This window comes from Bombina bombina, chromosome 9 (assembly GCF_027579735.1).
Source record: "Bombina bombina isolate aBomBom1 chromosome 9, aBomBom1.pri, whole genome shotgun sequence".
In the NCBI taxonomy this organism is placed as follows: domain Eukaryota; kingdom Metazoa; phylum Chordata; class Amphibia; order Anura; family Bombinatoridae; genus Bombina; species Bombina bombina.
Window position 1 is genome coordinate 70,477,818 of NC_069507.1, and position 14,978 is coordinate 70,492,795.

The 14,978-nt window shown below is 38.6% G+C and overlaps 1 protein-coding gene across 5 annotated transcripts in view; it reads right to left on the reverse strand.

The window, feature by feature from the left end:
* The window catches only part of STAMBPL1 (STAM binding protein like 1), a 118,564-nt gene that overhangs the window by 47,697 nt on the left and 55,889 nt on the right, over positions 1-14,978 (reverse strand). The window contains exon 3 of one of the 5 annotated variants that reach the window (XM_053692207.1): positions 5,731-5,805. The exons of the other annotated variants lie outside the window; for them this stretch is intronic. The gene's annotated coding sequence lies outside the window, so the exon portion shown is untranslated. The remainder of the gene's footprint in view (positions 1-5,730; positions 5,806-14,978) is intronic. 5 annotated transcript variants of the gene reach the window in all.

The following is a 14,978-nucleotide window of genomic DNA, read 5'->3' on the forward strand; positions in this document are numbered from 1 at the left end:
CTCTCAGGAGCCAGAAACTCTGCAGCTCCCATGTAGAAAACAAACACTGATTGGCTTCTATATGAGACTACTGCTTCTAACTGGCTCATAGTCCGTTTCCTGTTCTGAGGCAGGGAATCTTTAAACTCCCCAGCTTAACTTTTAACCGTTTATTTGACCCATGTGTGAAAACTTGTTTGTGGCTCTGGGCTGTTGGTGACTGAATCTATTATGGATTGTAATCACTTAAACCAGACATCCTCAAACTAGGCCCTACAGACGTTTTGGAACTAAATTTCCCATGATGCTCAGCCAGCTGAAATGCTGGCTGAGCATCATGGGAAATGTAGTTCCAAAACCTCTGGAGGGTCAAGTTTGAGGATGTCTGACTTAAACGCTTCCCATATCAGCCAAAACCGAGTTATAAGGAACTAATAACAAAGATTGGAATCTACCCCATAGAGTTTGTAATTTTTACATTAGTGAGCCAAAATAACTAACAAAGAATATGAATGTCCATTTAAAGGGACATGGAAGTTAAAGGGACATGAAACCCAACTTTTATAATTCGGATAGAGCATACATTTGTAAACAACTTTCCAATTTACTTCTATTATAAATTTTACTTTATTCTCTTGTTTTCCTTTCTTGAAGAAGCAGCAATGTACTACTGGGGAATAGCTGAACACATTGGCAAGTCAATCACAAGAGGCATAAATGTGCAGCCACCAATCGGCAGCTAGCTCCCAGCTCCTGAGCCTACCAAGGTATGATTTTCAACAAATGATGCTAAGAGTACAAAGCAAATTAGATAAAAGAAGTAAATTGGGAAGTTGTTTAAAATGGTATGCTATATTGGAATCATTAGAGAAAAATATTGTGTTTCCTATCCCTTTTTATTAAAAATGTGTGATTCAGGAATAGCATAAAACTAAAAAAAAAATCCAATTTACTTCTATTATCATGTGTGCCTCTTGGCATAATTAGTTAAAACTAGCTCCTTTCCATGAGAGCATATCTACGTAGGTCCAAGAGCATGCATGTACCCTGAGCACTTTGTGGCAGCAGTGATTCCTACAATATTTGTAACAAATGTTATACATATATTTCAGTGCTGGTGCAACCCATTAGTTTATTTTTTTTATTTTTATTAGTCAGGGTCAGCTTTCAAAGCACAATTTACAAATATATAATTGTATAGATCTTCAGGTTCTGAAAAATTTAAATATTGTCAGTCAAACACAATAAACCCTTAAATCCAGAAAATAAGCTTGCGCCAAACACTCCAACCCACACAACATCAATGTAAGAAATGAGAAACATATAAAGAAAACTACAAAATATACCAGCATTTATAATTTGCATTGTTATGAAAGTGTGGCGAGAAACATAAAGAAGGGCTCGACAAACCCAGGTGACAGGGAGCCCCAAGACCATGATGGGTGCCCTACTTTAGCTTACTGGTTTACACCAGCCACACATACAATTTTGCTTGGTACGGCTGGATCCTTTAGATTATTATTTATAGTAGGATACCATATTTCTATTTAAAATAATCAAAAGGTCTGTGTGTCTACTTATTGTAAGCAAAGCAGCTTGTCACTTTTACAATAATTGAGAAGATGTTACTAAGTTAATCAATAAACTTGCAGACAGACATAAGTGAATCAAGTAGGTCTCCATGCTACCCCATCTGCTGACTTTCTAAAGAATATTTAGAATGTGACCAAAAAAGCAACAAAGGAGGCTATACTCCTAAGGTAAAATTACTAGTGGAGCAGAGGGTATAGTGTTCTCCTGGGATCTCCAGAGATCCAAGGGGCGCCACCTAGAACCAACTGATTATACACTCACACACATGCATGAGGGAATTTTAACAAGTGCATATGGTCAAATGCTTTGAGAGTTAGAGAAATTGTAGATTGGGCCATGTCTTACATTTTACCACGACCCCCATGATACGCTCTTTATAGGTGACTAATGTCAGCTGAGATATAAACAAATAAGTGAAGAATGAAAAGATGATCATAAGAATTATTTTTTTTGGTTTATTGAGGATTATTAATACACATTTTCTAATAGCACAGTATATACAAGGTAATAGTTGCCATCTAAACTGAAGAGAATAAAAAGTCTGACTCTAAAGAGAGACTGTGAAATAACCATAATACATATCTTCTGTTGGTTAGCCTTCTAGCACTGGTTCTGGGCAATCTGGATAACTGTCTCCACCCAAAGACGGAAACAGCTGTGCCAAGTAAAACTAACTAGCTCAGACATTTTAATTTTACAACAAAGTTCAGCATAACCTAGAAACATAATAACAGTAGCAATAACAAAAACTGCTCACACTTCAAAAAACTCACGCAAGTACAACTAAGTGTAACAAAAAGAAACAGATTAAATACTCAGTTGTATTAAAAAAAAAAAAAAAAAAAAGAATCACATACAAAAATGATTCCGTCCAATGGCAGTAGAGGAATAAGAAGAAAAAGAAAAAAAAGGAGGGGAAGAGAACTGTACTTCTAGTCATAAAGTGTTTGTCTAAATGCATAAGCAGTAAAAAGATTTTGTGTCCTGCCATAGTTCCAGCATTAGAGGACCATAATTTAATATGCCAATTATATTACAGGCAAAATAATCATCTCTACAGTGATAGAACATTGTGTTTTTTTAAACAGCCTTCATAAAAGTGAAAGGGTAAACAGAGACCACATGATGTAACGCTTTCCTACTCTGCTGAGGCCAATTAGGGGCAGTTATAAGTGTGTCACTAAAGTATGCAACCAATGACTGTGTGGGATATAGAATTGTTACATTTCAATTCTCCACTTTCACTAGCAACAGGAAATAGAAAGCACACACTTTTCGGAAATTAAATTACAGGATTATGTTACAAAATAAATAATAAAAAATACATTTCCATTTTTTTTTTTTACTACATAACTACATGTTTTATTTAACAATCTTAAAGTATTTAATGTCCCTTTAATTATTCTCAAAAAATATTAAACTTACTGTTCCCCCTGCTGATACAAAGTGTGAGCCGAGGATGGCTATATCAGTAAGAGCCAGGTAGCAAAGTAAAATGTATATTTTGCAAAATTATTTTAATTTAACTTTTTTTTTCTTCCAATTTCTCTGTTCACAGTGAACACATTGTTGTCACCCTAAAGTCAAATATTGCATGTCAAGTACCATTATAATAGGGGCTCAACAAATTCTGGGCACCTCAAAAAGTAACCCTAGTGCAGAATAAATTTGCCTTTAAAGCCCTGACAATGCAGTTGGGGAAAGAAAAAGAAGCGGTCAGTCTTCTCATCATTTGCATTTTCATCAGCTGCTTAACACTTCCACATGTGTCTATCCAGGAGAAGGCCTCCTCCCGCTTCCACTCACCCTTTGATGTTATAAAGGTGGCTGCATGTGTTATGGCAAGTGTGTTACAGAGCAGTGATTTAACCTCCTTGATTAAATATGTGTGTTTTGCGCTATTTAGGTTTAAATCGCTGCTGCATTTGTTTTAAAAAAGGGTTACATCACTGCTACACGTGTTTTACAAGTAACAAGAGTTGAATCACTGCTGTGTATAGGTTAATGGAAAAGTATACTGTGTTTCTGCTATAGCCAGTGAACAAGGGTTAGCCGAAACGCGTAGTATGGTGCTCCTATACACTAACACATTGGATTCATTTGTTTTATTTTATTATGGTTCTTTTTCATTTCAAAGTTTTTTGAATAAAGACTTTTTTTAACTTTATCTGGATCTCCTTTGTTCCCACTTGGATGTGTGCAAGATTGTTCTCTTCTGAGGACAAATCAAAGTCCAACCTGGAATCGTGTTGTCTTTCCTTTTGAGGCAAACAATATAAAGATGTTTTTCTATATGAAAAAGATTAAAAAGGTTGCACAATGGTTGGGCACCATATAATATAATCTATTATAGCTATGTTGTGTCCAGGTTAGTGCCTTTTAAAGATAGATAGAATCATATGCATGTTTAAAAAGAAATTGGCTCCTAACTTCATAGAAGTATTTTTCCGGTATACTTCCATATGTAGATTTGTTTTTGTTAAAAATGAACATAAAAGGCAAAATTGACTGTGTTCTCTTGTTATCCTTTGTTGAAAAACATATCTAGATAGGCTCATGAGCCGTGATGCACTACTGACAGCTAGTGGGTGATTGGAGCTATGCACATAGGATTCTTGTCTTTGGCTCACAAAATTAGTGTTTTGCTGAATCCCAGTAGTGCATTGCTGCCCTGGAGCTGACTTTAAAGGGACAATCTAGACCCAATACTTATCCTTTATTACTTATTGTTACATAGCAGACAAGCATCTTGCATCGGGTTCCACATCTATAAGCTTGTAAGACATACATGAAACTGTTAAATAATCGTTTGTTAGCAACTGAAAATGGCTGAAAAGCTCCGCCCACAGCTTTCTTCTTGTCCAGTAGCGTCTTTCTTGTATGACAGCAGTGCACATTTAATATTTTTCAGTTAGCTATTTCACATAGTAAATGCACAAGTTAGCGTGTGTAAGTAGGAAAACGTATTCACAAGTCAATCATGATTGGAGAAACTTAACATTCTTCTAACAAACTATGAATATGTAAATGTTTCATGAACTTCTTACAAGCTTATAGATGTGGGACCAGTTGCAGGATGATTCTCTGGTATGTAACAATAAGTATTCAAAATTGTGTATTGGGTCTAGACTGTCCCTTTAACTATCAGTTTAGCATCTGTGCAAGGGTTAACATACATAGTTATATGCAAGAAATGGTTTAATAACATCACAAACATATTGGAACAATTACTCTTTGCGCTGTCGTGTTGCTTTAAATGCTATCATCTCTAGAGTAATCAATATTTCTGAAACATTGTTATAATGGGGCCTGCAGGCTCACCAGAAACCAGTTATAAAGCAGCGGTCACAAAGACCGCTGCTCCATAACCTGTCTCCCTGCTCTGAGCAGGCGACAGACATCGCCGGAAATCAACCCGATCTAGTACGATCGGGTTGATTGACACCACACTGCTAGCAGCCCATTGGCTGCGAGTCTGCAGGGGGTGGCATTGCACCAGCAGCTCGTGAGCTGCTGGTGCAATGCTGAAAACGGCGAGCGTATTGCTCGCCGTATTCAGCGAGGTCTGGCGGACCTGATCCGCACTTACGGATCAGGTCCGCCAGACTTTCTTAAATAGGGGCCAATGTCTGTTTAAAGGACAACATAATGCAGTAGAATTACATAATTAACAAGTGCATAATAAACAGACAATGATTTAACACCTCTGCATGAAAAATAAGCAGTAGATTTCATTCTGACAAATGAACTGTATGTGTCCTCCCATTTTCCAGCCCCCTTGTATCATGTGACAGACATCAGCCAATCACAGACTAGTATACATATACCCTGCGAGCTTGTGCACATGCTCAGTAGCATCTTGTTCCCCAGAAAGTGTGTATATAGCAAGATTGTGCAAAATTTGATAATTGAAATAAATTGGAAAGTGTCATAAAACTGCTGCTCTTTCTGAATCATAAAAATTAATTTTGACTTGAGTGTCCTTTAAAGTGACATTTGTTTTAGAGTTTTCACCAAACAACAAACTTAAAGCAGGGCTCGACAAGCCCAGGAGCCACTGACTCCTAAAATTTTACCCCTGGCTCCTAACTAATACAACTAATGAATATGCAGATTAAAGAGATTATGCTTATAACGGTTATAAACATATGCACAAACCTCAAACAGTTGAACAGCATTAATCCCAATGACCCATCTTGGTTTACCAAACACACCAATAAAATTGTTCACGTTCTGGAAGAGACGTAAGAACAGGAAGCAGGAACATTTTCATATGCATCACAATAAGTTACATCTTATTGTCAATATAGCGTTGTATTATTAGTTTTAAAATTAATTAAAAAATGTCTTAATGAGAAATGTGGCTTTTTATATCCTGGAGCTCAGCCAGACACAGTTTATTAAACAAAAGTATTGCAGTTATGCTGTTATTATCTGATTCATTGGAATGAAGTTCAATATTAAACAAGAATTTCATCTCATAAATTTTTTAATATGGTATGACTGGCCCAATAAAAACCTATTACTACATATCCCCAAGAGCTATTCATCTGCATATTTTATTATAAATGTATAGAATCAGGATTGATGTAAATAAACATATTATTATGAGGCTAGGAGATTACAAAGATATGTTTGGGCTACAGATTTTAAACTTTGCAACTTGGTTGTTAAAGGGACAGAAAATACCAAAAATGTTATTGTTTTAAAAGTTAGATAATCCCTTTATTACCCATTCCCCAGTTTTGCATAACAATCACAGTTATAATAATACACTTTTTACCTCTTTGATTACCTTGTGTCTAAGCCTCTGTAGACTGCCCACTTATTTCAGTTCTTTTGGCAGACTTGCATTGTAGCCAATCAGTGCTGACTCCTAGGTAATTCCACGGGTGTGACCACAATGTTATCTATATGACACACATGTACTAACAACCTTTAGCTGGAAAAAACTGTCAAATGCATTCAGATAAGAGGCGGCCTTCAAGGCCTTAGAAATTAGCATATGAGCCTACCTAGGTTTAGCTTTCAACAAAGAATACCAAGAGTACAAAGCAAATTTGATAATAAAAGTAAATTGTAAAGTTGTTTAAAATGACATGCCATAGCTGAATAATGAAAGTTTAATTTGAACTAGACTTTCCCTTTAAATGAAAGACAACCAAAAATGCTTTACTTTTTATGTAACAGTACAACATTCAGAGTCTACATTACAAATATTTGCAAATACATTTCTTTAACTTAACATGTAAACCAATGTATTTTGCCACATATGCAGTTCTTTTTTTTCTATGTTGGGCCTTGCAGTCCCGCAGCAACAAAAAACGCAGCAACCGACCTGGAGGAGGCATCGCCATCATCCACAAACACACCATCCAAGTTGCAACCAGCTCCGACGACCACTCACCAGGCCTAGAACACCTACACTTCAAGATCCAGGTCAACCCCAACACCACCCTCCGCAGCACCCTCATCTACAGACCTCCCGGACCTCGCCCGCCTTCTGCGACTCCATCACTGACCATATCGCACCCCATGCCCTCGCCTCAACAGACTACATCCTCCTCGGTGACCTCAACTTCCATCTTGATAACCCCAACGATCGCAACACCTCCACCCTCCTGGAAAACCTTGGAACCATCGGACTGAAGCAACTAGTAAATTACCCAACCCACACAGCCCGGCCAAACCCTCGACCTGATCTTCTTCTCAAGCAACCACATCTCAGTCAATAACATCACTAAACTCCTCTGGACTGACCAACACTGCATACACTTCTCCTTCAACAAACCTACCACCCACCTCCGACAGTACCACCCGCCCTGCAGAAACTTGAACAACGTCACCCAAGACCAACTACACTGCACCCTAAACAAATCCTCCCCACCTTCTTCCACAGACACCAACTCCTCTGCCCGCAACCTCCACCTCTGGGTTACAGACTGCTCCAACATCCTCGCCCCCCCTCAAAAAACCATCCAGCCGCCAAACCACCAACAAGGCCAGCTTGTTCACCCCGGCCCTTCAGGACTCCAAACGCCACTACAGACAATTGGAAAGAGCCTGGAGATCCAGCAAGACCCTTCTGGAAAAAGCTGCCTTTAAGGAAGCTATCACCACCCACCACCACCTCATAAAAACCGCCAAAAAAACAGCCATCCAAGACAAAATCAACTCTAACACACACAACAGCAAGGAGTTGTTCTCAGTCATCAAGGAATTCTCTAAACCCAACAGTGACACCAACAACATCCCACCTCTGCAATACACCTCATAACTCAACCTCCACCACCCACTCCCCTACACTGACCCCTCCCAAATTCCCCCCCCCACACCACACACAGATTATCTGGAGCCCCCTCACCACAGAGGAAACCCTCAGAATCATGAAATCCATCCACTCCGGCGCACCCTCGGGCCCATGCCCTCATCACATATTCAACAAAGCAACCAACACCATCGCCCCTGGCATATTCAGCAAAGCCCTGGAAAGGATCACCTCCTTCCTCACGGGAAGGACCCAGAAAGTCAGACTCCCTCCCTTCTCCTCCAAACCCACACCAGTCAACTGTGGTGTACCGCAAGGCTCTTCGCTGAGCCCCAACCTCTTCAACATCCACATGGCCCGTCTCGCAGCCATCGTCAGACGCCATGACCTCAACATCGTCTCCTACGCCGACTACACCCAGTTAATCATCTCACTCACCCGAGATCCCACCACCACCAAAAAGAACATCCACAAAGGCCTGACAGCAGTCGCCACCTGGATGAATGACAACCGGCTCAAACTGAACACAGACAAAACCGAAGTCCTCCTCCTCTGGCCGAATAAATCTGCATGGGATGACTCCTGGTGGCCCACAGCCCTCGGTCACCCCCCAACCGACCACGCACGAAATCTAGGCTTCATCCTGGACTCATCACTCTCCATGAACCGACAAATCAATGCCATCACCTCAACATGCTTCCACATCCTCCACCTGCTACGAAAAATCTTCAAGTGGATCCGTACCGAAACCAAGAAAACAGTCACCCACGCCCTTTTCAGCAGCCATTTGGACTACGGCAACGCACTATATGCCGGCTCCACCAACAAACTCTAAAAGAGACTCCAACACATCCAGAACACCTCAGCTAGACTCATCCTCGACATCCCTCTCCAATGCCACATCACCGAACACCTAAGGAACCTTCACTGGCTCCCCATCAACAAGAGAATCACCTTCAAGCTCCTTACCCACGCGTTCAAGGCCCTACACAACATCGGACCTGAACACATAAACCACTGCGTAAATTTCTACATCAACCGACCAAGCACTCGCAGTCATCCCCTGCATCAGCCCCCCCCCCCTCCCCCTATCTGCTTTCCCCTAGCGCCTTGAGACCCTCACGGGTGATTAGTTTGCGCTTTATAAGTACCCAATAGATAGATAGATAGATGTTCTGACATGGGATTACTGAGGTCTAAGCAGGAGTTGATATGGAAGGGGTGAATAAAAAAATACCTAGCTCTGCTGCTCAATTAATAAACTGTGCAGCATTCCTCATCTGAAGGTTTCTAAACATAAGAAGGCTGTGAAATGCAAATAAAACTGCTCAACCAAGTAAAAACTGTGTATAATTTGATTTCTATTTTCTTTTATTTAGGTGTCCCTTTTCTAATACAAACCATGAATATCTTTTAAACACCAGTTTAAGTATTTCTAAGTAGAAAAATGTTAGAACTGTGTAACAAATAACATTACATTTTTGATACTGGTTAATGGACAGTAAACCTTTACATCCTTATTAAATATAAATGTAACCTTCTGAAATCTGACAACCTATATTTCAGTGGAAAAATCAATACAGTGTATCTGTGTTCCGCCTAACATTTCAAACGTTATAAGAACAGTGTTTAATATTAATAGCCTGTGTGTATTCCTAGAATAGGAAACATGTCAGTAACAAAAAAGATTTTTTTGAAGGTTAAAAACCCTTTGAAAGGACAGCAAGGCAACTGATTGAAGAAAAGATAAAAAGATAGCAATCTAATTTGTCAAGATAAAGTGTTCTTAAAGGGACAGCAAGCCCCTTGAGATTTCAATATAAAATGGTTAATTATGTGTAGAATAACAAATTTACAATATACTTTATTTATTTTGCACCTTTTTCATGTAATTGAGCTCTTAAAATTTGGATGTTCTAATTCTGAGTACTTGAATCGTACCCTGCTGATTTACCAAAGCTAACCCTGCTACATGTTTTCCCTAACTGGCTTTAACTGAAAATAACTTTAAAATAATGCACTTTGTACCAACATTAAAAAACTGTAGATATATAAAAGATTGCTTTTTTTTTTCTATGCCTGCTGTATCATGTGACAGCCATCAGCTAATTACAGGCACATATATGTTTGCACTGAACTCTTGCACATGCTCAGTAGGATCTGGTACATCAGAAAGTGTGTATATAAAAAGACTGAGAACAAATTTATAGTGGAAGTAAATTGGAAAGTTTTTAAAAAAAATAAAAATAAATTACATGCTCTATCTGAATTATGAAAGCTTAATTTTGACTTTAGCATCCCTTTAAAGGGACATTAAAGTTTAGATATGTTATTCTATAGCAACAGAACAGAAATGTCTTGTAATTACAAGATGTTAACAGTCCCTTTAGCTTTAAGCCTTTATACAATTAAAGGGACAGTCAAGTCCAAAATAAACTTTCATGTTTCAAATAGGGCATGCAATTTTCAACAACTTTCCAATGTACTTTTATCACCAATTTTGCTTTGTTCTTTTGGTATTCTTAGTTGAAAGCTAAGCCTAGGTAGGCTCATATGCTAATTTCTTAGACCGTGAAGGTCGCCTCTTATGTAAATGCATTTTGACAGTTTTTCACCACTAGAGTGCATTAGTTCATGTGTGCCATATAGATAACATTGAGCTCACACACATGAAGTTACCTAGGAGGAGGCACTGATTGGCTAAAATGCAAGTCTGTCAAAAGAACTGAAATAAGGGGGCAGTCTGCAGAGGCTTCGATACAAGATAATCACAGAGGTAAAAAGTATATTATTATTACCGTATTAGTTATGCAAAACTGGGGAATGGGTAATAAAGGGATTATCTATCTTTTTAAACAACAAAAATTCTGGTGTTGACCGTCCCTTTAAATTATTTAGCAGGTATAAAGCTGTGAAAAAAACAAACCTGAATACGCACATAGAGGCTCAGGGTGTGTACGTGTCTTAAGCACTCTATGCAGCAATGTTTGCAAAAATGTATAACATTGCTACAAACATTGTTGTAAACACAGCTGCCATAGAGTACTAAAGTCACCCACGTGCATGCTCCTAAACACCCATAAGCCTACCTAGGTTTACTCTTCAACAATGGGTAGGAAGAGATAATAGACGTAAATTGTAAAGTTTATAGAATTGTTACTTATAACATAAAACTGATATGCAAAACACAAATCTTTGAGTAACAGGAAAAGATGATCAATACAAAAAGTAGTTTTTACAACAGGAGTTTGGGGAGTAAAATAATATACATACAATCCCCAGTGTATATTATTAACCACTCATTGAGAAGTGCGTAGTTAAATGACTGAAGAAAACACGTTCTATAATGCAAGAGCAGTATTTTACATGTTATAAATATGTGCATGAAAATAGATTAAAGGGATAAATTCTCATGTATATTTGATGCAACTGTAAGAAAGAAATAAGTTTTATGACAACCTGAGTTTTTCTTTATTTTAAAACTAAGATCAGGTCACCATAGTAACAGTGTGAGCAGTGAGCAATTACTAATCAACTACTCTAGTCTGCATGGGGACAACCAATCAGCATCACTGATACTGAGATTAGTTTCTTTAACCCCTTAATGACCACAGCACTTTTCCATTTTCTGTCCGTTTGGGACCAAGGCTATTTTTACATTTCTGCGGTGTTTGTGTTTAGCTGTAATTTTCCTCTTACTCATTTACTGTACCCACACATATTATATACCATTTTTCTCGTCATTAAATGGACTTTCTTAAGATACCATTATTTTCATCATATCTTATAATTTACTATAAAAAATATTATAAAATATGAGGGAAAAAAAACACTTTTTCTATTTTTGACCCCCAAAATCTGTTACACATCTAATACCACCAAAAAAACACCCATGCTAAAAAGTTTCTAAATTTTGTCCTGAGTTTAGAAATACCCAATGTTTACATGTTCTTTGCTTTTTTTGCAAGTTATAGGGCCATAAATACAAGTAGCACTTTGCTATTTCCAAACCACTTTTTTTCAAAATTAGCGCTAGTTACATTAGAACACTAATATCTTTCAGGAATCCCTGAATATCCATTGACATGTATATATTTTTTTTTAGTAGACATCCCAAAGTATTGATCTAGGCCAATTTTGGTAAATTTCATGCCACCATTTCACCGCCAAATGCAATCAAATAAAAAAAAATTGTTCACTTTTTCACAAACTTTAGGTTTCTCACTGAAATTATTTACAAACAACTTATGCAATTATGGCATAAATGGTTGTAAATTCTTCTCTGGGATCCCCTTTGTTCATAAATAGCAGACATATATGGCTTTGGCTTTGCTTTTTGGTAATAAGAAGGCTGCTAAATGCCACTGCGCACCACACGTGTGTTATGCCCAGCAGTGAAGGGGTTAATTAGGGAGCATGTAGGGAGCTTCTAGGGTTAATTTTAGCTTTAGTGTAGTGTAGTAGAGGACCCCAAGTATTGATCTAGGCCCATTTTGGTATATTTCATGCCACCATTTCACCGCCAAATGCGATCAAATGAAAAAAAGCGTTACATTTTTCACAATTTTAGGTTTCTCACTGAAATTATTTACAAACAGCTTGTGCAATTATGGCACAAAAGGTTGTAAATGCTTCTCTGGGATCCCCTTTGTTCAGAAATAGCAGACATATATGGCTTTGGCGTTGCTTTTTGGCAATTAGAAGGCCGCTAAATGCTGCTGCGCATCACACATGTATTATGGCTAGCAGTGAAGGGGTTAATTAGGTAGTTTTTAGGGAGCTTGCAGGGTTAATTTTAGCTTTAGTGTAGACACATCACACCCCCTGATCCCTCCCAAACAGTTCCCTTCCCTCCCCCACAATTGTCCCCGCCATCTTAAGTACTGGCAGAAAGTCTGCCAGTACTAAAATAAAAAGGTATCTTTGAATTATTTTTTTAGCATATTTACATATGCTGCTGTGTAGTATCCCCCTTTAGCCCCCAACCTCCCTGATCCCCCCCCCAAAACAGCTCTCTAACCCTCCCCCTCTGCCTTAATGGGGGCCATCTTGGGTACTGGCAACTGTCTGCCAGTACCCAGTTTGCAAAACAAATATGTTTTTTTATTTTTTTTCCTGTTTTTTCTGTAGTGTAGCTTCCCCCCACCCCCACAGACCAACCCCCACCCCCTAACTGATGTTTTTTTAAATATTTATATTTCCCACTTTTACTATAACATTTTCTGTAGTGTAGCAGTTCCCACCCGCTGCCTCCCCGTACACGCGCATGCCTCCGCGCGCCCCTGGTCATCCTCGCCCACCTCCACATCACCAGGGCCATAAATGGCCGCCACCCGCCTCCCACACCGGCTCCCACCCACCAACAAAGAAAGCCACCGATGTCCGGTGCAGAGAGGGCCACAGAGTGGCTCTCTCTGCACCGGATGGCTAAAAAAGGTTATTGCAGGATGCCTCGATATCGAGGCATCACTGCAATAACCGGAAAGCAGCTGGAAGCGAGCAGGATCGCTTCCAGCTGCTTTCCACACCGAGGACGTGCAGGGTACGTCCTTGGTCGTTAACTGACTTTTTTTTAGAGGACGTACCCTGCACGATCTTGGTCGTTAAGGGGTTAATGTGATCTTGCAGGGTGCATGGGCCTTCACAGCATATGTGCATATGGCACTGAAAAATAGTAATGAATTTTGGCTGTATCTGCTCAGGAACAGTAGTTCACTGTGGCACAGAGCAGGGCTTTATTTATGTGTTTGGCTAAACACATGGCATTGCAGGGTCGCCAGTGCTAAAATGACAAGCTCTAACTAATTAGAGAATACGATTATTGCACTACAATGTCTCTCTAATGTTAAACATAAAGATTATGAGAATGATGTTGAATAAAACAATATAATAAGTCATTGCCTTTTCTGACAAAAAAATATCCAGCTTTATCAGTAGCTCAAACTACTCAGAACTTAAAGGGACATGAAACCCAATTTTATTTCTTTCATGATTTAGGTAGAACACACAATTTTAAACAACTTTCCAGTTTACTTCCATTATCAAAATGTAATTCATTCTCTTGGTATTATTTGTTGAAGGAGCAGCAATGCACTATTGTTTTCTAACTGAACACATGAGTGAGCCAATGACAATTGGTATATGTATGCAGCCACCAAACAGCGGTTAGAACCTAGGTTCTTTGCTGCTCCTAAACTTACCTAAATAAACCTTTCAGCAAAGGATAACAAAAAAAGGAAGCAAATTAAATAATAGAAACGGATTGGAAAGTTGTTCTAACTTACTAATTTACTTCCACTGATCAAAGCACAAAATTAATTGAATAATTTAAAGTGAATGTCAATTTTGTTAGCCCTGCTGCCTCCTAATGCTTCTTTTACACTTAGGGATTAAAATCGCTATGTTTAAAAAAAAAAAAAAAAAAAAAAAAAAATTTTAGCATTAATTACTTATTTTAATAACTAGCTTGTTGGCGATTTTGATGTCCCTTCTCCCACTTGGCACTTCCGTCTTATTCGCATTGTGACGTATAAAGCGGTCCCACCCGTTCTATACGTATGTGTGATGCGCGCACCCATGGAGCTATTTTCTTCTGCGCATGCGTTAAAAATCAGTCACATTTAGTATGCACATGCGTTTAAACCCGACATTAGTATGCGCATGCATGTAAACCCGGCATTCTGGTTTATTGCTCAATTGACAATTATGTGGCATAGAGCATATGCGTCCCGTGAACGCGCATTGCTTCAGAATGGGGAGAACATTTTCTAACGCATGCACAGAAGAAGCGCATGACGTATCTAAAAAGGGGTTGAACACCCCGGGGGGGAAGCGGATTTGCAAGACTAGCTGTCAATGATTGTCATATTGAGGGACAATATGGCGGGCGGAGGAAGAACGGAACGAAATCAAACATAAAAAGGTATAATTTACACTTCATTTATAACATTGGGAAAAACCATGAATTAAAGTCCTCCTAATTTAATTTGATTAACAATATTACATTAAGCACTAGGGATGACTTAACAGTCACTTTAACAAATGTATTTAATGATAATTTGTGCAATACAAAAAATGAAAATGTTTAATTTTAGCTAATATATGATAAACATTTAGATGGGTGGTCGGTAAAATCATG